The sequence below is a fragment of the Cavia porcellus genome, unplaced genomic scaffold, assembly GCF_034190915.1.
Source record: "Cavia porcellus strain 051 isolate PalLab524CR breed Dunkin Hartley unplaced genomic scaffold, mCavPor4.1 scaffold_3, whole genome shotgun sequence".
Classification (NCBI taxonomy): Eukaryota; Metazoa; Chordata; class Mammalia; order Rodentia; family Caviidae; genus Cavia; species Cavia porcellus.
This window is the reverse complement of record NW_026947486.1, coordinates 24991549-25015535: the sequence shown is the minus strand read 5'-3', so window position 1 is coordinate 25015535 and position 23987 is coordinate 24991549. Positions and strand designations below refer to the sequence as shown.

Below are 23987 nucleotides of genomic sequence, written 5' to 3'. Positions count from 1 at the left end.
TGATAATGTGGTTAATGGTAACGCCTACCAGATCCTTTTTATTCCTATGCATTTATAAATATAGTTTCTCTAGAGGTTCCTGGTAAATCATACAGCCATGCCAAAACAATGCAAAGGAGAAAAAGAAAGAATTTTCGAGAGCTTACTATGTGCTTGAAGTGGGGTTTTTTTTTTTTAAGGGTTTGCAACTATAGTCAGGAACCCTCTAGTGTCTTGCTTTCTACAGTGTCTTGACTTGCCCTATTGCTCAGGTCCCCCCATTTTTCAAGGCTTCTGGAAAGGTCTTTAGTTTTTTAATTAAATCATGTTCTCTTCAGCGGCTTCCACTGCTACTCAAATCAAATACTAGTTCCTTAGTGACCCCACTATCCTCTGGGGCGCAGTCCCTCGAAGAAGACCAGCTTCACCGCAGACTGAGCACCCTCCCAAGGGTCAGAGGCGGGGCTTTCGAAACGTTGGGTGGAGCCTCAAATCTAGTGTGAACAGAGTTACAGGGGAAGGCTTTCTACTGAAGGGGAACAAGAGGAGCAGAGCTGAAACAGGGGCACATATACCACTAGCTCTTGCGGGCTCCCCGGAGCCATTGCGGCCAAGGTGAGTGTTGAAGCCGGGGCTAGCGGGCGGGCTCAGTTCAAATGGCAGTCTTTAGCGCTCTGTGTGTGTGTGTGTGTGTGTGTGTGTGTGTGTGTGTGTGTGCGCGCGCGCGCGCGCGCGTGTGTGTTGGGGGGGACAGTTCCCATGCGACCCTGCGCGGATGCTGGGAGGTGGCGGGGGCGGGCTCAGTTCAAATGGCAGTCTTTCGCTGTGTGTGTGTGTGTGTGTGTGTGTGTGTGTGTGTGTGTTGGGGGGGGGACAGTTCCCACGCAACCCTGCGCGGAGGCTAGGAGGTGCCGGCCTTAAGAAGCCTAAGGGAAAGGCTGCTTAAGGGACTGGGCGGCCCGCCCCAACCCTTCCTGAACCACGCCTCCTCTCCCCTCCCCCAAGCCCTCTGCCGGCGCCACCAGAGAGCTAGCTGCATCTTCCGGAACAGTGTGAAAGCGGCCGGCAACGTATCGAGAGAGAGCAGCAGACTGTGGAGATGCGAGGTACCGGCATTAGCCATGACCAAGTAACCCTAGAGAGAGAGTAGAGGCTGGGCCTTCGGTATTTCTCTCTCGGTTCCAGGAAGGCGGCCTCAAAGGAAAGGGAAGGTGAGGGGCGGGTAAGCAGGATTCGCGGGTAACTACTAGACTATATACATATATATATAATATAGATACAGATATAGATCATATAGTGCATCTATATAGTGTATTATATGTTTTGTTATTTACATTGTACTATACACATTGATTTCAGCTAATTGCTTTTTAAAATTTTAACCATATCTTGTAGATCTTCCTATGTTAGGGAATCCAAATTTATCCGTTTTTAAACAGCTGCATTGTATTATTGTACTACAGTTTATTTAAACGTTTCCTGATTGATATACATTAGCTCGCTTCTCTTTTGGTGGGAGGAGGTTATTGCAAGCATTGCTGTGATGAATGGGTTTGTGTATGTTTCACGCACATGTATTACCGAGTATTTCTGTAGGAGAAATTCTTAGAAGAGTGTTGGGTCAAAGTATATGCATTTTGAATTTTGATAGATTTTTTTTCAAATTGCTTTCCCATAAGGATATACTAATTTACACTCCCGATGTTGTGCAAGAGTGCCTGTTTTTCCATAGTTGTGTCAACATGAATTATCAATCTTTATAATTTTGGTAAATTTAAAGGAAAAACTTGTATGTCATTGTTTGCCTTTGCGTTATTAATTCCAAATACATTAAACATTTTTATTTGACTACAAGAGTGAATATCGATAGTTTTCTCTAAAAGCAATAAGCGTTTTGTAAATTTAATGACAAAAAACCGCACTTGGGATAGCAAGAAAAACGAATCCAAATGCCTGGAAGTAAACTATAAAACTTTATTGAGGAATATAATAGCGTTTGCATAAATGGAAACGAAGTATCATACTTCTGGATAAGAAGGCTCAATTTTGTAGTGGTTCACTTTTTTCTATATTGATTCATGCCATTTCAATAAATATACGAAGTTTTTGGAACTTAATATTGATTCTAAACTTCATGGGGGGGGTGGCTAAGAATAACCGAAAAAATATTTTAAAATGTAAGATGGGAGTATTTGTACTACTCACTATTAAAATGTACTACTCGCTATTTAATTTGCGTTAGAATGGACAGAGCTATGAGTTAGCATGGAAAAGCCCACAAATCGAGCCAGATCCCAAGGTTTGGAGAAACATTGTTGGCTAGACGTGGAAAAACTGCCATATTAAAAGCGTTAAGCACTCACCATTCCCCCTCCCCCAGCTTGAATTTGCTTTTGAGGGCAGTCTCCTTTGTTTGGAGAAAACCACTTTATTGGGTCTTTTTGGTTATATCAAGGCAAAGCTTCACTGGTTAAAAATTGGTGGCTTCAGAGCTAGAAGTAATGATGATTCGAACCTTTAGTTAGATTAAGATGGATTCAGGCTAGCCTGCAGTGCGGCGAGGGAAGAGCCTGGATAGTACAGATCTTTTAAATTTTTTTCTGATTTAATGTGTGAAAAATGTTATGTCATTGTTTTCATTTGTATTTGCACCCTTATTGTGAGATTGAACATCTTTTCTGTGTTAGTGCAGGATGATATGTTTTTCCTGGAGGTAGGTAACAATGGGGAATCCTTTACTCCCCTTCAGAATAGAGTTTAACCAATTGGTACAGCCCTGCCCGGAAGCGTGAGAATAAACAGGTTGACTTTTAAATTTTTCTCAAGCACTTGGCAGGCTCTAGACACCTAGATCGGGGGCGGAGGCAGTTTTCAGGACATGGCCGAGATTTGGCGCTGAGCTGTGTCATCGCGAGGTTTGGCAGCAGCTCCGCAGTGGGTCGGAAACCTCGTGGTAGGCGAGATGCTTGCAGGACTAGAGCTTCCTCCCTTTCCGTGAAAAACTCCCAGTCATTTTCAGAGGCCCCACCTCTCCATTTGGGAGCGTTCTCCAGATCTCGCGAGATCTCTTGTTTCCTAAAGGCGAGGCGCGGGCTGCATCTTGCGGTGAGTTTCGAAGGTCTCGCCAATGGGAAATGTAGTATCGCGATAGTTCTCACAACGCATGCGAAAGCCGGCGGCTGAAGATTAGCTCCGCCCCTTGGTGGTTTGTGAGGTTGTGCGTCATTTGCTTTTCGTTCGCGTAGGGTGAGAGCAGAGCTGAAGCTATTTCGAATGTAGTGGGAGGAGGGTTCTAGGCAGGGCTGGGCTCGGGCTTTCTCCGTCTGGTAGAGATTCTCGCGGGATTGTGTGAAGGCGGCAGCGTTTCAGCTATTGATTGCAGCGGTCCCGAAAGCGGCGGCAGCGTTTTTGGCTCGTGCTGGTCCTGGTGAGTTCTCGCGGGAGCTAGCATAAGTCCTCGTGGGATCCGTTGGCGGTAGCTGAGATAGCTGGGGGGCGGGGGGGGACAGTGACTAGGGTCGGTCCGCCTGCTGTTAAGATGGCGGCGGAGGCTGTTGTCTGTCCAGCTAGGACCTGGGGCTGAGGTGTTGGCTATCCGCGTTTATGACGCCTCAGGTACACGACATTAAGGAAGTGACGAATGATGAAGCGCCGAGGTCCGGGTAAACTGTACCTGAGATGAAGACCATCCTACTTCTAGTTGGTTGAGGCGACACCATTTCCCGGGCCTCAGCCGCGTGTGGGGCCTGCCTTTGCCCCTACCTATTGGTCATCGTCTTCACCGTCGTTGCCGCCGCCGTGGGCGAATTGGGAAGTATGCGAAGGCAGTCCCGAGTTCGTTGGATAGTGGGGATAAGGGTTAGGGTGGTAGGAGAGGGCCAACCATAACTACTAGTCCCCTCCCTACCATTTTTACGGGCCACCTCTGTACCTCTGCCTTGCAACGACAGTAGTTTTTCATGAGTCTAGGTGGGCTCAGCTTCTCAGCTCGCATGACCTTTGAGCTGAGATTTGGGGGGCAGGTTATGGAGTCTTAACCTATTCCTTTTCCCTTCTCCCCAAATTTCACTGCCCTGTCAAATATTCGTCATTCTACGTGGGGTCGAGACTTATTTAAGGGGAGAAGTCATAGCTTTTCCCTGTCACCTCCTCCCAATTTCTTTTTCTTTTAATTTAGAGCTTGACCTAAGTTCTCTATCCTGTTCTGTCTTCCTGTTCCCTGGGTCTCTGACGCAGGCGTTGGATAGAGCCCATCCCAGTCCTTCAATTTACTCCATCTTTTTGAAGATGGAGTCATTGTAGCCTTCCATTTCCTTAGGTTCTCATGCTTGTAAGACCCTGATTCGGGCACAAGATACTAAATTCTTCAATTCTACATACTGATAGACTACTCTTAGATGTAACAGTGAATGGATCGGTGGAATTTGTAGTTGGATATTGGTGTCCTTGTGGTTTTTCATGTTCAATGAAAGCCTACCATTCCTCATACCATCCCCCCCCCCAAAACGAACTTTCTGTCTTCTGACACTCCCACATTTCCTTTGCAAGACTGGGACCCGCCCCTTTTCCCTGCCTTGCTCTTTCTGTAGCAGCCTCTAGATCCGTGGGCATCTTTCTGCAGCTAACCACCTCTTACCTGCTTCTTACTTAACTCTTGGATTCCTGCCTCTCCTACTTTAAGTGCTCTTTTTTCTAGGAGTAGAATCTCCTGGAGTGGCCTCAAGCTCCCTTGTAATTTCCACCCTGCGTGTTTTGATAGATTGTATCCTATTTTACCGTCATTATTATAAACAATTCATTATCATTTTTTTACTTTGTAAATTGTGTGTTTAACATTGCTTTCTTTGGGCTCCATAAATGTTGCATACATTGAGGAGACACCAATATTGTATTTCTCATTCGTGGGAGGTAGCCTGGTATGGTGGAAATACTATACAGTATGTGCTTTGGGTTCACATTAAACTTTGTGACCTTGGAAAAATTACTTTTCAGATTCTCAGTTTGTTCAGTTATGTAATGAGAGAGTAATGATAGAATTTAAAGGATTTTTGCTAGAATTAGAAAGTTTATAAAGTGCGTGGCTCATGGTAGACTTACAATAAATTGCTGTGACTTTTTTTTCTTGTGTAAGACTCTAATTTTTGACATATTTCTAGGCGAGACATCTTTTTTATATTTTCCTCTCATCTTTAGCCAGTTTATCTGCAGTGATTCCAGATGATTGACATTCTGTTTCTTTCTAGCCTAAGAATTTCAGTGCATTGCCTCTCCTGGAGTGACCACTAGCCATAACAATATTCCTGTCAAGAAACACACCAGCTGTTTTATCTTTTGGAAGGCATGCCTCATCCTTTGCCTGTTCATTCCTTCAAAAGCTGTCTGTCCTGTTATTCACCCTACAAAAGAATTGAAATTTGGTGCCATACATTTTTGTGGTAAAGAGAACTTTGTGCTAACTAGTTCACAAGTGTTTATTCTGTTTTTCCCCTGCCTCAGTTATTTGGTTCCTCATTGAAGGAATCTCTTATTTAGAGTTTTTTACTTGACCAGGATGATTCCTGAAAGATGTTAAAAAGGTTGCTTGGTATGCCAAGATGCGTTTCCAAAGGGAGTCACTGCCATGTTATTTTAGTACACTACTTCTTGTTTTTGCTGTTTTATATAAGCCAGTGTACTTACCAACTGGAAGAAGAATATTTGATTTGAAGATAGTTTTCCTTACTATTAATATTTTCATTAGACCAACATTACTTTGAATAGATAAACGGGTGTTGAAATAGAAATATAGTAGTGAAAAGCATGCTACCATTGGAAATTTACAGTGGGTAACCATCCAGTAATTATGCATGGACTCTAGTTGAAGTGTTTTGGAAGTAAATGAATTTACACCTTTTTCATTTTGAGGACAGATTGCTGTGAGATTTAGTAACTCTCAGTTTGACTTGTTATTCAGCATTAGAATAAATCTGGGAATGGTGTATGGGTGTGGCCTTAAAGGTTTAATTCCTAGGTAGATTTTGGAGAAAACAAGGAGTGCAGCCATTAAATACAAACTTTGTATAAGGTTCAGTGGTAAAATTCAACTTGAGTTTCTAAGAACGTTTACCATTTATCTCCCAGTATGGCATGTTAACACTAAATTTAATTTGGGTTGAAAACTGACTTGCATTTTCAAAGGTGATTAAGTGTTGGGTTAGAACTATTATAGATAGCTGTTTGTTTTGATTCTTCAATTACTGCTCAAAGCAGATCTTTAAAAATGCAAATTGACATGTAAGGGCTGTTGGCTTCAGAAATAATAACTGTGATTACATTAGAACATTGATATAATGGCTAACTCTCCCCCACCCTAACAAATGTGTATCTTTCTTTTCCCCACATACCTCTTTTTGTAGGTCCTCAACTAGCCTGACCTGAGTGGGTTAGTGCTCCAGAGGAACCAGCAAATAGACCGACTTGGTTGGGAAGAAGGTTCAGGAACATACTGGAGCAGTGTTGGGATTTCCCACCAGGATGAGTATGATTGGCTGTGATTTTAGGTTAGTTTTTATATATTTTTGTTGGTAGTTCTATTTTACTAACTAAAATGGAGATGAGGGGTAGCGATATTTCCATTAACAGATTGAACTACTTTGGTTTCATGTATTGTCTAGATTTGAAGTGACACTAGTTGCTTCTTGCATTTAAGTGGCACTCAATAAATTAAAGGGAACTGTTGAAGTACACTGTGTCTTTATATGCCTTTTAATTAAGCATCATTCAAAAAGTAAAATTAAAAATTATGTCTAATCAGTTCTTTTTAAAAGTTATTTAAAAATTTCAAACATAAAACAGAATAGTATAGTGATCACTCCAGATAATCATTACCAGCTTTAACATTTATCAGAGTGCAGCCATTTTGTTTCATCTGTACTTATACTCACTTCCCCATTTGATAACTTTTGAGATAAATCTTACTATTTTTATATGTAAAATATTGGTTTTGCTGAATAATAAATGCTCTTTAAACATACTTTAAAAATTTGAACAGAAAAAAATATTTTTTATTAAGTAGAAAATATGAAACAAGTGTTCAAATTTTTTCTGCTTTATTTACAGTTTTTCTAAGGATTCAGGGAAAGTGCCTTTGTCAAAAAGGGTTGATATAACCCTTCAATCTCTTTTAATCTGTAGGTTCTTCTTTATTGTTTGTTCTTCTTCCACTTTATTTGTTGAAGAAATTAGTCTGTAGCGTTTCCCCTACATTTGGGGATTATTACCCAGTAGTGGAGTCTAACCTGTTTTTGTTAAAGACATAGAGAACCCATTATAATGGAACAAATGGTAGTAGTCTCCTATATCCTAGTTGGAATTGATACTACTGGCCCAGTCACTATCGTAAAGTAACTAGTCATGGATTCTTTTTTCTCTGGCAAAGTCTAATTAAATACTTCATTTCATTTCCGTGTCTTGGCCCCGCTTCCTGTTCCACATCAAAAGTAGGTCTGGTAGAAGAGGCTAATGTTTCCTAGATAATGTCCTGATTATACCTTTGGGGTTTTTTTTTTTTTTGTGCAGTTTCAGCAGCCTTAGCTGATTTTGTTATTTTTATACTATACTGTTATATTGATGTTGATGTCTTGAGCACTCTGATCTATAACTTCTCAACTAGTGATGAGTTTTTGACTGTCATAATTCTTGGAATGGCAATGCTAAAACAGTTTTTAGAAACTTCCAATTATGTCTGATTTTTCAGGTGTCATACACAACTGTACTTTTTCTGTTACTCTTATTTAACCTAAGGGTGATATTCCCTCCAGCACAAAGTCATTGTTTCCTTATGTAGTATTAGCCCTGTGAAATACTACTCTTGTGTTCTTCCATGGTCAAAACCAGAAAATAGAAGTAGACTCATAGATTCCAGCTGGCCTTTGGTTTAGGCACAAATTGGAGCAGAGCAGGCCACTTGTTCTTTAAAAGTAATTTCAAGTTAAATGAGCAGTAAGGGGAGAAATCATCCTAAATGAAAAGTTTTAGGATTTTAGATGAACTGCTGTTGTCAGTTATCAGTGTTCTGGATCGTGGGTTCAGACCTTTCAATTAGATGTTCATTGATGAAGAAGTCAGTCAGAACTTTAGAACTATTAAAGAGATAACTGGGCATAGGGGTGCATACCTATAGTCCTAGCACTTAGGAGGCTGAGGTAAGAGGATCACCAAAAGTTGCAGCCAGCCTGGGCTACATAACCACCCTAGACAACATAATGAGACCCTCTCTCGAAAGACCAAAAATAATTGGATATGTTTTTTCTTGGGAATTACAGGTAGCCCATACTTTCAACAAAAGCAGTTTTGAACACAGTGTATATACTGAATAAATATTTATTGAATTTTCTGTGGCTAGAAAGTTTAAACATGGTCACTTAAATCTAAACCTGAGTTTTTGAAATTAGGATAACTGTAGAATACTAGTATAAAACTTTATACACAATAGGCATTACAATATTTGAATGTTTTCACAATTTAAAAAACTTACTAGTATTTTGGCCATGCATATTTACCATTGCCTTGGGGGATTGGTACATACACACATTGTGTTTTGATCATTTTCCCTTTCCCTGCCTCCACACCACCTCACCTCCCTATCAACAAGATACCCTTTCTACCTCTACAGAATCTACCTGTTTCTTATGATCTCTTTTATTTTGCTCTTTAAGTTCTTTATATATTAGGCCTCTCTGAAGTCATTCAATATTTAACCTGTGTCTGATTTGTTTCACCTACTATTGTGTCATCAGGAGCCATTCTTTTTCTGAACAGATGACTCATATTTATTCTTTACAACTGAGTAATACTCCATTGTGATTGTGTATGTGTACCAAAACTTTTTATTTTTTGTTGATGAGCATATAATCTTCCATAATCCAACTATTGTGATTATGCTGTTATAAACATGGTTACGCATATATCATTGTAATATGATGTCTTTAACTTTCAGGAAGCTATTCAAGAAGGATAACTGAGTCAAGTGGAATTTTTGTTTTTAATATTTGGGAAAATCTACATACTGATTTCCAGTGTTTGCACTAGTTTACATCCCCACCAACAGTGTAGGAGGGTTACTTTTTTCTCCAAAAATCTTGCCAGCATTTCTTGTCTTGTCCATGATAATAGACATTCTTACTGGCACAAAAATGGAAGTGTTGTTTTGATTTGCATATCGCTAATAGCCAAAGATGTGGAACATTTTTTTCGTATGCTTATTGGCCTTTGTATTACTTCTGAGACTTTTCAGTTCATTTCAGTAGCCCATTTTTTGATAGGTCATATTTTGGAGTGGTCTAGTTTTTTTGTTCTTTATGTAGTTTAGATATTAACCCTCCATCCAAGATGTATGTAGTTGGCAGATTTTTTTTCTTATTCTGTAAATTGTCTCTGTATTCTGTTGGTTGTTGGCTATGCAGAAGTTTTTAAATTGACATAATCCTAGGTATCTTATCTAGCACAATTGGAGTTCTGTTCAGGAAGTCTTTTCCTATACCCATGTCTTCAAGAGTTACTATTTTATTTTTCAGAAGATTCAGGATATCCAGGTTTTTTTTTTATCTAGGTCTTTGATTTGTATAATGTAAGAGGGGGATCTAGATTCTTTACATAGATAACTAGTTTTCCCCAGAAAGTCTATCTTTTCTCCAGCATATATGAAAAATGAGATGGCTGAAAGTGCTTGAGTTCAAGTTTCTGCATTTTCTATTCTATTTATGCAATATGTCTGCTTTTAGCCAAGTTTGGTGGCGCATGCTTCTAATCCCAGCACTTGGGAGACTGAGGTATGAGGATTGCCAGAAGTTCCAGGACAGCCTGATTACATAGCAAGACCCTGTCTCCAAAAAACAAAAAAAAAAGTACTTTGACACCAGAACCACTCTGTTGTTATTGTAGCTTTCTACAGTTCTCAACAATTTTTTTCTTAAATTTAAAGTTTTTCCCCTCTTATTATGTGTTTTAGTTACAAACTTCAAGTATTATTAAATGCCAAACTTGCTTGCTTTGAAAATATTCACATGTCACATTATTAGTACCTTTCCTAGAGTAAGACCAAATTGTTGAAGTTTGTTGTGTGGGTGTAACCATAAGTTGCTTTACAGTCATTATCTATAAGATAGACATTTGCAAGCATTCTCTTGTATTGCTTTCTTGAGTTTCCTCAGTGACTGGTTATCAGATGTTTATGTATGTTAATGTCAGGGATTACTCAGCTCTTAAGATTTTTGGGAGGCTCTCCATTTGATGTGTCATAGTATGTCAGTTTCTAAAACTTGATGTACTTGTTGATCAGCTTGGTTCTCTGGTTATATAAATGCTTTCACATATTGAAGGAGTGGCCCTCTGTGGGTAAAAAGAGCTGAAGGTTTTATTTGAGCTGTTATCTCAAGAGTTGTCCTTGTAATGCTTTCAAAAAGTTATCATTTAGCTTTTAAAATTACAGTGGTGACAAAGATTGATGTTAGAATGTGACTTGGGATTTCTTTATGAAGGTATTGTTAAATGGAGATTGGTATTGTAGTTCTGATTCAGTTTGGATTGCTGACTAAACTAGATAATGTTAAAAATTCTTCAACCCCAAGGTTCAGGTTGTGTAATTTTAAATATTGCAAGATTTTCCTTTTCAATAATTAAGTGGAGACTAGAAGGGACTAAAACTAGAGAAGACTTAAATTATTCTAGAATGACCTAATAATTGAGATTCAAAAGATTGTTCTGAACATACTGCCATGAATTTATGCACCACCTTTAGCACAATTTAGGTTTTAAGTCCTTGCAATTAAACATGTTTGTATATGTTGCTTTTAGTGATTGCCTATGTTTTGTACAATTTTAAAAGATTACTTTAATAATTACATTGCTTGTTACATTTATTTTGCTGTATGTTTGTTTTGTTTTATAGTGAGGCATACATCTCTTGGTCTTTGCTTTTTTTTGCCCTTCCACTGTTGTTTAGAAGTCTTGGCTGTGTACCCAAGCTGACTGACCTCAAACTCCTGGGCCCAAGTGATCCTCCTTTTTCAACTTCCTTTCTTTTTAGGTTCTCTTTATTTTTTACTACATTGTGCCAATTGAGTTGTTATAGGTAGAAAGACTTTTCAGCACAGTGTGAAAAACGCGGATTCTGGAGCTAGACCACCTCAATTCAAGTTTGTGTCTGTTTTCTTAACCAGCAGTGTTACATTGTACACAAATTGTTTAACCTCTTTGTGTCACTGTTTGTAATCTTTAAAATAATGTTACTTACCTCATACGGTTTTGGATAAGCTTGGGTGACTTAATGCTTGTAAGAGTTTTAGAACAGTGGTTCTGAAACTTTAGGGAACATCAGAATCATCTAGAGGGCTTGTTGAAACTAATCATTGGGCTCTATCCCAGAGTTTCTATTCTGTAAGGGGAAGGGAACGCCCTACATTTTGCAGTTCTTAGTTCCCAGGTTACATTGATGCTAATGATCAAGGAACAGCTGGCATAGATAATGATTGTCATAGAGAATTAACTATTATATTTTCATGGGCCCTAATCTTTGTCAAATACTACTCCATTCTTCAGTACTGCTCAATACTGCCATAAGCTAAAAGCAGTTTGAGATTCTTCTTTTATTGTGTTTCTTAAAGTGTAGTTCCCAGATCAGTGTTCCCGCAAATAGATAGCTGGGTCCAGAAGCTTAGTAAATTCAGGTTACTTCTTTTTTTGGTGAACATGGGCAGGAATGATGTGTTCATTCACAACATTCATTATGTTGTGATGGATGGCTTAGATTAGTAAAAATGCACGCATTTATTGGAGTTGCACAGTGGTAGCACTTCACTGCTATCATTTTGTTTTCATCTACAGAGTGATTTTATTTTTACTCTCATTTTTTTATTTGGTTATTCAGTAATAGAGTTTGTAGGAAGGTTTGTTTCTTTCTTTATTTCTTTCTTCTGAACAGTACTGGATATTAAACCTAGGGAGTGCTGAGCCACTCCCTTAGCCCTTTTTAGTTTTTAATTTTGAGACAGTGTCTTGCTAAGTTGCCCAAGCTACCCTGGATTTTTGGATCCTCCTATTTCAGCCTCTCAAATGGCTGGGATTTTGGTATGTGCCACCATACTGCTTCAGTATTTTCTTTTTAAAGGCAAGCTTTTAGTATAATGAATTGGTTTCCAGTCATCTGAGAAAGTTGCATAAATATGTATATGTGTATTTATAACTGCATTCATAGCTATAAATATTTGATGAATTTCACTATTAATTTATCAAAGTTCAAATTGTCCTTGGCTAGTGGGACTCTCTTAAAAGTTGACTTTTAATTCTTCTTGACTGTAATGCTTAGTAGTCTTTGGTTGCGGCCTATATCAGGATATTGCAGCCTTGTTCTTGTTCATTTATGTTCTATACCTAGAATCAGCTAATAAGATTAAGAAACAGGAGGAAGTGGGAGGAAATGCACTCTTTCCATGGGTAGCTTTGAGTTTTCTACCGAATGCCCCTTTTCTCTTCCTACTTAACCTCCCTAGGATGCCTGTTTATTCTTTGTACCTCTCCCCTCCCATGTGAATAGAGCATTTTTATTAGAATTTAGGTAGAAAAGTTTGAGAAGGCTGGATAATAGTAGAGCATGGAGCCCAGGCATTTCAAGATTTGGGGCATGGCCACTTAACTACTACTGTCAACTTGGGTAAGTTAATTAACTTATTTTTGCTTTACTAGGGGAAAGAACTTATTCATGTGGTTATTAGAATTAGTAAATGCAGAGTTTTACTGTACTGTAGGTGACCAGTAGATGAAAGCTTATTTAATATACTAGTTCACTTCAACAACTCAGGTGAACACAACAACTCAGGGTGATGAAGTGATAGCTAGCTAGCAGTGTTATCTGACCTTTTATGTTTGTGTAGGCTCATCAGTGGCAGGAAGGAAGATGGGATTTGCTAGTAATTTTGGGTCTAACTATATGGCCACTGATACCTAAGCATCCCCCCAGAGTAGTTTTTCACTTTGTAAAACCTTAGGAGTCATATACTTTCTGAAGGGTCCTTCTTTGCTTGGATGGTAATGCATATCCCATTTATATATCCCTCTTTGCTTAGTGGATCTTCTGTTCAAGGTTCTATTATAATGAGTCTTCATAAAATCTTTCAGTGTTACCATTGTTGTCTTACTCAATTAGCACCATATGTAGCTATTTAGAATAGAAGTAAATATTAGCTCTTTTTAACATTTTATGTGCTATCTAAAATAGTATGTGACATATAGCGGATGACATTGTTCATTTTTAAATTAATAATATAGCTTTTCCTTGTCATACCTTCTCCATTCAATTGAATGATGATTACAAAGAAATGTGAACATAAAAAGGAATGACACTTGGGTTTATCACTTGAGAATCTCGTGATCCATTTAAGGACTGTAAGTGAGATCATGCTTAAAGTTAGTTAGCCTTTGCCTTTGTGTCATTATTTTTCCCCTTGCTGTCCATGCATGATATAGTCTGTTGTTCCCAAATCTCTTAATTCTGTGCCTTCCAGCCTTTGAGACTACTGATATATGAGAAAGCTTGCTATTATTTCTGTGAATACCGGGTAATAGCAAGCAAAACCTTTGGGCAAAGATTAGATCTCAAAGTAGTACATACAGTTCATGGTCGTCAAGTATGTAAAGAGACAGCTGTGTTGTATATAAACTGGGATTTGACTATGGCTCAGTTATCATTAATTTGCCATTTTTAAATACAAAGTTAATCAAAAAGCCTACATTATTGGTTGTTGTAAATGTTTGAGTGCAATGGTATATATTTGCTGTTAGGGTATTGAGACACAGGCTCTTGCTATGTAGTCCAGGCTGGCCTTGGACTCTTGGTGATCCTCCTGCCTCAGGCTCCTAAGTGCTGGGATTACAGCAGTGTGCCACTATACCCAGTATTAATGATACATTTAAAAATATTAAATTATAGAATAATCTACAAAGATAAGACTTATTTATGTAAAATACATAATTATGTTACTTGGTGCAGATTGCTTCATCACTAAGCCAGTTTCCTCATTTTTAAATGAAGACAATTTTGGTCTTATTTATTGAGGATGTACTACTCATTGCTGACCTAGCATATAGAAGCAGCTGGAGTAGTGATGGCAAACCTGTGGCATATGTGCTAGCTCTTATCAGTGAAAGTTAAAAGGTTTGCCATCACTGAACTAGAGAATAGAGAACAGAGGGGTCTTGGGAGGAAGGGAGATTTTGTAGATCATACTCAAAAAGATCAGTATGGTAGTCTGAAGAATAGAATGTGTTTAGCAGTTTACAGGAGTGTGTTAGAATATCATACATGAATTGTTAGGATTAAATAAAATGTTAAGTGTATGTCATGAACTCAAAAATAGTATGTAAATGAAGTTAGTTAAGTGAATCTATACCAACAACCATTATTTTGTCACAAGACAAACTTTGGGTGCATTTTGTTTTGTTTTGTTTTCTGGTTTTGAAACAGGGTCACTGTGTAATTTAGGCTGGCCTTGAACTCTGTATAGCCCAGCATCGCCTTGAACTCACTGCAATCTTATTGCCTCAGCCTCCTGAGTGCTGGGATTAGTGGCCTGCACTACCATGCCCAACTTTGGGTGCATTTCTTTCAGCTGTGTTTTACGCCTCCTTAAAAGTATTAATGTACTCTGGCAGTAGAGTACCTTAAAAGTAATGCTTTTATCTAAAAAATATTTCAGTACATTTTCATCTTCATTTTCTAGTGCCTGTCATTGAGTGCAAGAAAATTTAGAAAATATATACATATCTGAAGAGAAATCATGATCTCTCCACAGTATTTAGTCACCATGAACATTATATTATGTTCACATCTTAATAAGGATAACATTTAAAGGATAGGAAAAGAACTGGGGATGTAACTCAGTGTTAAACTGCTTGCCTAGCATATACAAGGTCCAGTGTTTTATTTCCCAGTATTCTTCTCACCCTCACTCCCAAAAAAATTACTCCAGTTGAAAATTAGGGGCAGACTTCCGGGAGAACATGGCGGACAGATAACAGCAACTACCGGAGGCTCTCTGAAAGGCTTGGCTCAGAAGTCAGGAATGCTGCGGACTAAGGAGACATAAGCCGGTAGAGATATGCTCTACTGACTCAGGAATGAACTGGGCTGAGAGAAACCAACTTGGAATGCAGTCCTGGTGCTAAAATAGGAACAGAAAAGACTCGGTGTGGAGGCTGGACCCCGCGCCATTGGAAGCTGCGATTTGGGTTTCCCGCCACTCGGCGGCTGGCTGCCTCCACAGCGGCTCTGCAAGGAGAGAGATGCGCGGAAGCTCTGGGAACGGGAGTCTGCGAACAGAGTCGAAAACAGGACGGACAGGCAGGCGTACACTGACTTGTGGTGAGGTGAGTGAGAGAAACTGACACTCTACCACAGTTTGACTCCAGCGGAGGACTTTCTGGGCTCGGGCAGTCCGGCGGGAGTAGGGCGCGGTGGCGACTCCAGCCACACATTCCCCTCTCGGACGGGATTGGTGAAAAGTGCCTGGTCTGCGTGACACTGCTGGCGGACTCAGTAGGCTGGCCTAACCCAGATCCCAGAGACAGACGGTGGCCCGGAGGGGTGTCTCCCGCGTAGGCTGCCTAGTCCGCAACTTCCTGGTGCGCTGCTGGTGGGCAGGAACACCTAGCCAGCGCAATTCGATCAGGCTGTGGCTGACAGGTAGGGAAGCTGGGCCTCCTATGTAAGCTTGCATATATATAAGGAACAGAGAATATGGGTAAAGGCAGCAACAAGAAAGGCTCCTCGGCCCCCAATTCTGAGAAACAGGCAATAGCGGACACCGCACCAATAGACATTAAGCGCCATATAGAGAGCCTCATAGACCAATTCACGAATGAAGTTATCAATGACCTGAAGCTAGAAGTATGCAGAATAGTTAGAGAAATGCTAAGCACCACTCAGGAAAAAACAGATGGTGGAATGGAAGAACAGAAAAAGAGGGGAGAATTGTTTGATGGAGAAAACAGAGAAAGCATAGAGTACGTGAAGCAGGTTCAAAGGGACTATCAAGAAATTAAGAAGTCTATCCAAGATTGGCATAACAGCTTGAAAGAAACTAAGGACAGACTATCTGAACTGGAGGGCAGACTTGTAATATGGGAGAATGAAATGAAAAACTTCTTAAAAATAACAAAGAAACAAACAGCAATAACACAAAGACAAGAAGATGATAAGAGGATCCATAACTTAAGGATTAAGAACATAAAAGAAGAAGTAGGGACACAAACAAGTGAACTACAAAAGCTACTCACAGAAATAATCCAGGAAAATTTTCCTAATTTAGCAAAAGGTAAAGATACTCAGATGTATGAGGCATACAGGACCCCAGCTACCTACAACCCTAACAGAGAAACACCCAGGCATATAATAATAAAAATTCCAGAAATTCAATGCAAGAACAGAATATTAAAAGTTGTAAGAGACAAGAAACAGACCACTTACAAGGGAACACCCATCAGAATTACAGCAGGTTTCTCTGCACAAACCATCAAATCACGAAGAGCGTGGGGGGAAAATAATTCAAGCTTTGAAAGATAATAATCTCCAGCCAAGATTGAGATATCCTGCAAAACTGTCCCTGGAAATTGATGGAAAAACAAGGTGCTTCCAGGATAAAGAAGAACTGGGGGAATTTGCAACCACCAATTCAACTCTACAGAAAGTATTGCAGGATATTCTAAAAAAAGAAAAATACGAAGAACCCAGAAATAGTGGCGGGGAGGCCACAACGAATGGAGCAGAGAACAAAATGAAGAAGACAAACTGACAGCTACTGACAGAAAAAGAGCTCAACACAAATGAGACAGAGAAGATTGGATGATAGGAACAGCTATTTTGGAGAAAATGACATCTTAATAGGTAATACTGATTTAGTATCATTTTGTTTTGAAGTCTCATCTAGCTTTTGTTCTTCTGTCTCCAATGGTCTAAACAGGTTGTATCTCATTGGATTTTATTATGTACAGTAGTATAAGCAAAAACCTTTTAAAGACAAGGAGATTATACAGAAACCATTGTTCATTTTCTGTTAGTCGATTCTAAATATTCTGTAATGCTGTCATTCTCTTAAATGGTTTTACATTGTTTTGATATACTTAATGCTACAGTATACGAAGTGGTACTCAAGGACTTCAAGGAAAGAGTCAATATGGTAACTACTTTTGGGTCGGAATTATCTGGTGGTGAAACACTATTCTGCTTAAATGGTTATGTTTTGATCTGCCCTGTTTCGCTGTTATGCCCTCTTTTTTTCTCAATCTCCACTCCATTATTTACTTTTTTTATTTTTATCCCTTTAATTAAAGGGAAAAAATAGCAGGATATAATATAGTAACCCACTTTGAATTTCTATTATCTCGATTTGAAGCCCTGTATTACTCTCACCATCTTGTTTTTGACTGATGTTTCCCTATTCTGTTCTGCTGGATAGTATCAGGTTCGAAAGTTTAGGCATTAGCTGTGAAGATAATGAGATTCATTATAACGCCCATTCTCGTTGACTTTTATCTACTTTTGAAGACCTACAATGTCTCCAATGTTTTAGTTTTGTCGGTTTTGTTCTTTACTGTTTTGTTCAATTGTACTATAACTAATGATATAGGCAATTCTATTAGAGATAGCAGGAGGCATTATGGTAACCATTGTTGATCACCTTGTATTATGTTTCTATATTATCTATTTATTATGTCCACCCTTTTGACTTGACCGATTCTGTTCTGTTATGTCACATTTGGTTTTACTCTCTTCCAAAAAAGCAATAAGAACCGTGGGAGCAATGAAACCCAAAATGTGTAATAGTCATTGTACAAAAGAGAGGAAAAGAAAGTGCTCTAAACTATATAACTGCATGTATATTTAAGTGTATAAGATAGAAAATGATATCACAGAGTTTTATTGGATCATTGAACAGAACTGTTTGCAGTATCATTGTTGGAATGTCCACTCTACAAGCTTTAATTTTGTGACTTGAACAAATATTTCTAAGATGGCAATATGTAATCCATTAACTAGTGATTTCCTACTGTTCATTTTTTTCTTCTGTAAATCTGTATAACTTGTACCCTTTCACTGTTTTTTTTTTCCTTTTCTCCTTAAATTAAAAAAAAATAAACAAACAAAAAGAAAATTAGGGGCAGGTTTTTCCCAGAATAGGGAACTAAAAATGTCCAGTAACAAGAAAATATATCATAGGAATGAGCTATAACAAATTAAAATGAAGTGTGTTTTCTTAATCATTAGGTGGGCCATAAATACTCTGTATCAAATCATGACAAGAGCTAGATAGGAAAGGGGCATGTCTTGCAATATTGCCTGCCCACAAGTGATATAAGTTGCAAGATTAGTACATAATATACGACACTATAGAGTTTGATCTTCCAGCACCACAAGAGAAGAATAAAACTTGTGCAGACTAGTGGTTTGGTAGGTGGAGGAATAGTCAAGGAAAACTTAACCATTTTCTGTAATGTTTGCATTTGTGCTTCTGAGAAATGTAAATTGTCCTAAAAAGTGAAGAGTAATACAACAAAAATTCTATCCCTATTTTTTATTTGTTTTTCCTTCAGGTGTTTTAGGGATAGGTAATACCAGTAAGGGGAAGTACTTTTTTATCATCTTGAATTTCCATCCTCCAGCCAAATTTGTTATCATGAATTATTTGAAGTTTTGTTATGAGAATGGTGTAAATTACTCATGTAGGTAAAAATTCAAAACCTAAGTGATTTCCACAGAAAAATTTATTAATTTCCTATGTAACATTAAATTTGTATAATACTTATGAATTTTTAAAATCATTTAGTAAGAATACTTTGGAAATGAAGCTTTTATTGTTCATTTTACTGTACTAACTTCTGCTTGAAAACACTTTCTTGATGTAGTTTTTGATAGTGTGTATTTTAAAGTCACTTATTACCTCCCTTTTAACGTATGAAAACTTTCAAATGTGTCAATAAACAGCACAGTGAGCACCTGTATCCACTAACTAGATTATCATATTTAATTTATATGTACACTTTGTCCTTGGTATCCTGGGGGCAATTAGTTTCAGCCATGATACCAAAATTTACAGAGGCTCACACAAATACATTATATTGAACGGTACAATAATTTCATAAATACTATACATACTTTAAGCCATTTCTAAATCAGTTATCTGATGAGTTTTAAGAAATGACAAGAATTGTATGAATTCTGTGCACTGTTTTCTCACTATTTATTGGTGGTTGGTTGAATCCCTGGGTGGTGAACCCAAGGACACAGTGGGCTTACTATACCTGTATGTGTGTTTTAATTTTGCTAAGTCTTATGAAGGATGACACTTCATCCTTACATCCTTCAGTATAAGAGCATCTCTTGTAAAACAACAGTATTGCTGCACCTAGAGAATTTGTAATTTTTCTTAAATATGCATTGTCAAGTTCACAAATTATCTCAGTTCTTCAAATAATTTTTTTAGCTGTTTGAATGTAGAAATGGTATTTTTATTTTTTAAATTTTATTTAATTTGCAGTACTGTGGATGGAATCCAAGGAGTTGGATGTGGTAGAAATGTACTTTAACAATGAGCTACATACATCTCCAGCCCAGAAATATTTTAAAATTTGTTACCTTCCTAGTCCAATTACTTAAATACAGGATGACCAAAAACTTGCATATTTTTCATTAATTTTTATGAAATGAAATAACAATATAAAAATGACAATTTTATCAAAATTATTGAACACAAGAATCAACTGGTTGAAATGACTAGTCATTATGTAAATAAACAGTGCCTGAGTGATGTGGGTAAACTGGTTAAAATAATAACCTTTGTTCCATATCCATATCATTGTGTATACATGTATATGTACATATGTATAATATAGAATTATATGTTTATTTTCTACTGTGAACAATTTAGTAAGTGATACATTATAGCACCTCAGGATAGGTCTTGAGATACTAATATTGCAGAAGAACATAAACCTGGACACATCTGGTATTATTGCTGTGAAATGACCCTCTCTACACCTATATCTGCTGCCATATTTTGCCAGTGCTCTTGTCTACTGTGGGAGAGCTTTACAGCCTTTTCATTCAGTATTTAGTCCAGATTCTGCTTCTTGGGTTTCCTTAAATACTTTGGCAAGTCCAACTTTTAAAAAGGTTTTACTGGGAATATAACTTAGTGGTAGAATGATAACTGGGTTTGATCCCTAGTGCCATAAAAGAAATATAATCTGGAGAAATACAGACATTACTTCAGCATAGTCTTTTACCTTGAGCTTTTTAAAAAGCATAATACCTTTGCAAGTGAATTCAGATTTATGCCTTCTACAAAACAAATTAGTCACATGCCACATAACAGTGATAGATTGCATATATGACTGTGGTCCTATAAGATTATATTGCCTAGTGACATTGTTGCCATGTTAGTTTGGTAAGTACTTTCTAGGGCACTGTGTTACTTGTGTTTCTTTTAAGACAAAATATATTATTTATTGTATGAGTTGATTTTTTTTTCCCTTAAACTAGAATCTCAGTATTCACGATTAATTGCAGTGTTGGCTTTTTGCAATAAATAAGTGTGTTTGGGGATTGTTTGTGTGTTTTGGCACTCATCTCTAAAAATTTTGCCATCACTACTCTAGGGGTAGTAATTTGGCCCAGGTATCATGGCTGGATAGTGGTGGAATTGGGCATCAAGCTCAGGTATGGTTCCCACTATGCTGTGTTTCTTTTAAATGGAATTGATCTTGTTTTCTAAATGTGCCACCCGCATAAGTGTAGCATAGATGGTACTGCTCCTATGAATAAGTTACTCCAAAAATGGAAAAAATTTAATAAAAATAGAAAGTTAGGTGAGAAAGGGATAAAGTCCATAGGAAGCTCAGCATCCGTTTGACTGTGGTTATTACTTTGGACTTCTTTCATGGGACAATTTGATTTGACTTTGTGTTTAATGCATATATATGGATGCTGCAAACCAGTAGGTCGGACTGAATTTCCTACTTGTAAAACTTACAGTTTAGCATTTTCTGGGCATGGCTTGTAACTCAGTTTTAGAGTATTTGTTAGCATACTCTACACCCTCAGTTCACACAAGTATGCGCGCACACAGTGATGTTTTCCAAGCCATTAATACTTTATGACTGTTGCACTATTTGCTGTATTTTAAGAAATCAAGTATTTTAGTGGAAAATTAGTCCTTTCCCAAAATGCCACTTTCATACCAATCCTCAGAAATCTCTTAATTTGTATATAACACTTTATGCTTCATACTTTTTAACAGTTCTATACTGTGTATATTTTTGTGTTAGAACATATGATTTAACTTCATTCTTTTTAAAGACTGCATTGCATTTCAAATAAACAATTTACTAAAATCATCCTCTGCTGTTGAATCATGCAGAGTTGCTGGTTGGTCCAAAGATAGTACCAGTTTATATTTTTGACAGGTTCTTGCAAAATAACCCACATAAAGTCTATATTTTAACAGTACCTGTGAGTGCCCTGTTCTCTATGTCTATCTGCTAAAGTAGAATATATATAATTTTTTTAAAAATTTAGCCAGTTTAATGAGAAATAAACCTCTTTGCTGTAACATTTCTGTAAATCATGATCCTGTGCAAGTGTTTATACCTGCAAATTTCAAATTCATGACCTTTTACTTGGTTTCAGTTATGTTTTATGAGTCTTGAGACTTCTTTGTATTTTAGAAACACTATCCTGTTACAGACATTTTCTGGTTTTGAAATACAATTTTCTTGTTTGATTTCTGTTATATGACTTTCTTGGAAGGCCCTTTCTCTGCCAAGATGACAAAATTTCCTTGCATTGTCTACTAATAGTTTTAGAATTTAGCTTTTATGTTACAGTATTTGTTATGCACTCTGTTTATTTTTGTTTTTAATCTAAATATTTTAGCTGTTAGCTCCTACTTTCCATCTTGGGAAAGACTGTTTGATCTTTTAAAATATGCTCTTTGAAAATGAATTATTTGAGAAAGCGTAGTTTGGTTTTTTTTAAGAAGAGTTTTGGAATTTGTGCCAAGTAGAAAATTGACTTTTATCTCTTTATCTTTTGATAACAGTTGAGGTTGTTCAGTCAGATAATTAAAAATAGTGTTTTAATGGATCTTAGTTCTTGTATTTCTACTGTATTTTAAAGTCACAAATGTTAAAAGCAGACTATTTTTCCATACTGCAAGCATCTTTCATGTAATGGATGCAAATGCTGTAAAACAGCAGATGTTCACATTGTGTAGTTTATTTAAAAGCATTTGAAGTAACTACGTGCCAGGCTTTGTGTGGTGCTGTAGATTTACTAACAGAGACTGTTTTGTCTTTCTGTATGTTGAGATGTATCTTTGTTTTTGAAAATTTGTTATAGCTTTCTCATCAGTAGACTAATTCTCATAACCTGTGAAGTTAGAATTATTTTTATCATACAGAAGTTTACTGCTACATTGATAATTGCTATAAATGATTTGCTCTTTCTAGCTATACAAAAACTTTGTTCTTTAGAAATTCATTTGAACCAACTCAAAGTAATTGAGATCTAGTAAGAATTGTTGGTTAAGTCACATGACTTTCATAATATTTAGTAGATCATCTGACCTTTAGAGAACCATAATTTGAAAATGAGTCTGGAGATTCGTAGTCAGTTCTTTGTTATCAAACTAAACACTTCTTGGTTAATATCAACACTTAATGGCTAACAGTGTAGAAATTAAATTATTTGGCTTATTGTCCATCATAAAGTGTAGAAAGGTTATGCATATGTAGAAAGATCAAAAAACAGACTTGTTGCCTTTGATTACATCTGTTTATCACCTTATCTACAGAATACGTAGCTTAAAATTACAGCCTTTAGATTAATCTGGAGCTAAAAGAAATAGAATAAATAATAGTATGTCTTTTGCCAACCACAATCCTTTGCATAACTGGCTCAGAAAAGTACCATAACTCATCTAAGATAGTACACCTAGTAATTGTAATTTAAACCCAGGTCCAATTCCCAGACATTGCTTTATGCTGTTGTCTTCTACTTCATTTTGGGTTTTCTTGTCAGAATATGTGAAAACATGTAAAACCTAGCTTTATTTAGAAATCTGCTTAATCACTCCAGCCATTTCTTTGTAAGATTGATTTGTTCTTTTTCTGCCTTTTTAGAAAATAAATGATTAGAGGATTTTATCCAGTAATATGGTGTTCCCCTTATATTTTGGGTTTCATCTTTAGAGATGCTACTTTTTTCTCTGTAAACCAAGGGAAATGATAGAATTGGAACTGAATAATGCAGAAAGATTAGAATTCTCTTTATTGTCCTGTACTGTTATTGTATTTCACAGTAACCTGTCATGTGGCTTTGAGGAAAATACCAGTGTTTCATAAATGAAAAAGAATTATATGTAAAAACATTGTAATAGCCTAGGAGACAAAAATTTTACAAAGCTAATGAAAACTATTGACCATCTTCTGAGAAAAATACTACATGTGTAGAGTTTTCCATAGAAATTCAGGGATTTTTGTGCTGATCTCACAATATAGGATGAAGAATTCTAAAGGTATCGCTATACTTATTTTCTGTGTTATTAAGAGGATTTCTAAATTGCTATGTTATTCTTATATTTCCTAGTATGTATTTTTCTAGTCTGCATTTTTCTACACTGTTACAGGATTAATGATGTTCTTACTGTTTTGCTAAATGTGTATTCTGCATTGTGCAGATTTATTCTAAAATTCTAGTTTTTTCCAGTGCTGGAAATAGAACCCAGGGCTTCCTATATGATATGCAATACCTTTCCCCACAGAGCCATATTCCTAGATACCAAGGTGTTATTTTTTTAAACCGGGAATCAAACTCACAACCTTGTGCTGCCTTGGCAGGTGCTGTGCCTCTGAGCTATATCCCCAGCAGAGGATCTCAAGTTTTTAAGAGTTGTGTGAAGGATTTATTTTTCTTATTTCCT

At 37.3% G+C, this 23987-nt stretch overlaps 1 protein-coding gene across 13 annotated transcripts in view; it reads left to right on the top strand.

Annotated features, from left to right (window-relative positions):
- Positions 1–445: 445 nt before the first annotated feature.
- The window catches only part of Huwe1 (HECT, UBA and WWE domain containing E3 ubiquitin protein ligase 1), a 142849-nt gene continuing 119307 nt past the window's right edge, over positions 446–23987 (top strand). For 8 of the 13 annotated variants that reach the window (XM_063245933.1, XM_063245928.1, XM_063245927.1 and 5 more), the window contains exons 1-2: positions 3163–3406; positions 6375–6518. The gene's annotated coding sequence lies outside the window, so the exon portion shown is untranslated. Of the gene's footprint in view, positions 595–984; positions 1191–3162; positions 3407–3634; positions 3794–6374; positions 6519–23987 lie in introns of those variants that run through there. The other 5 variants (XM_063245922.1, XM_063245923.1, XM_063245925.1 and 2 more) reach the window with 5 other exon arrangements.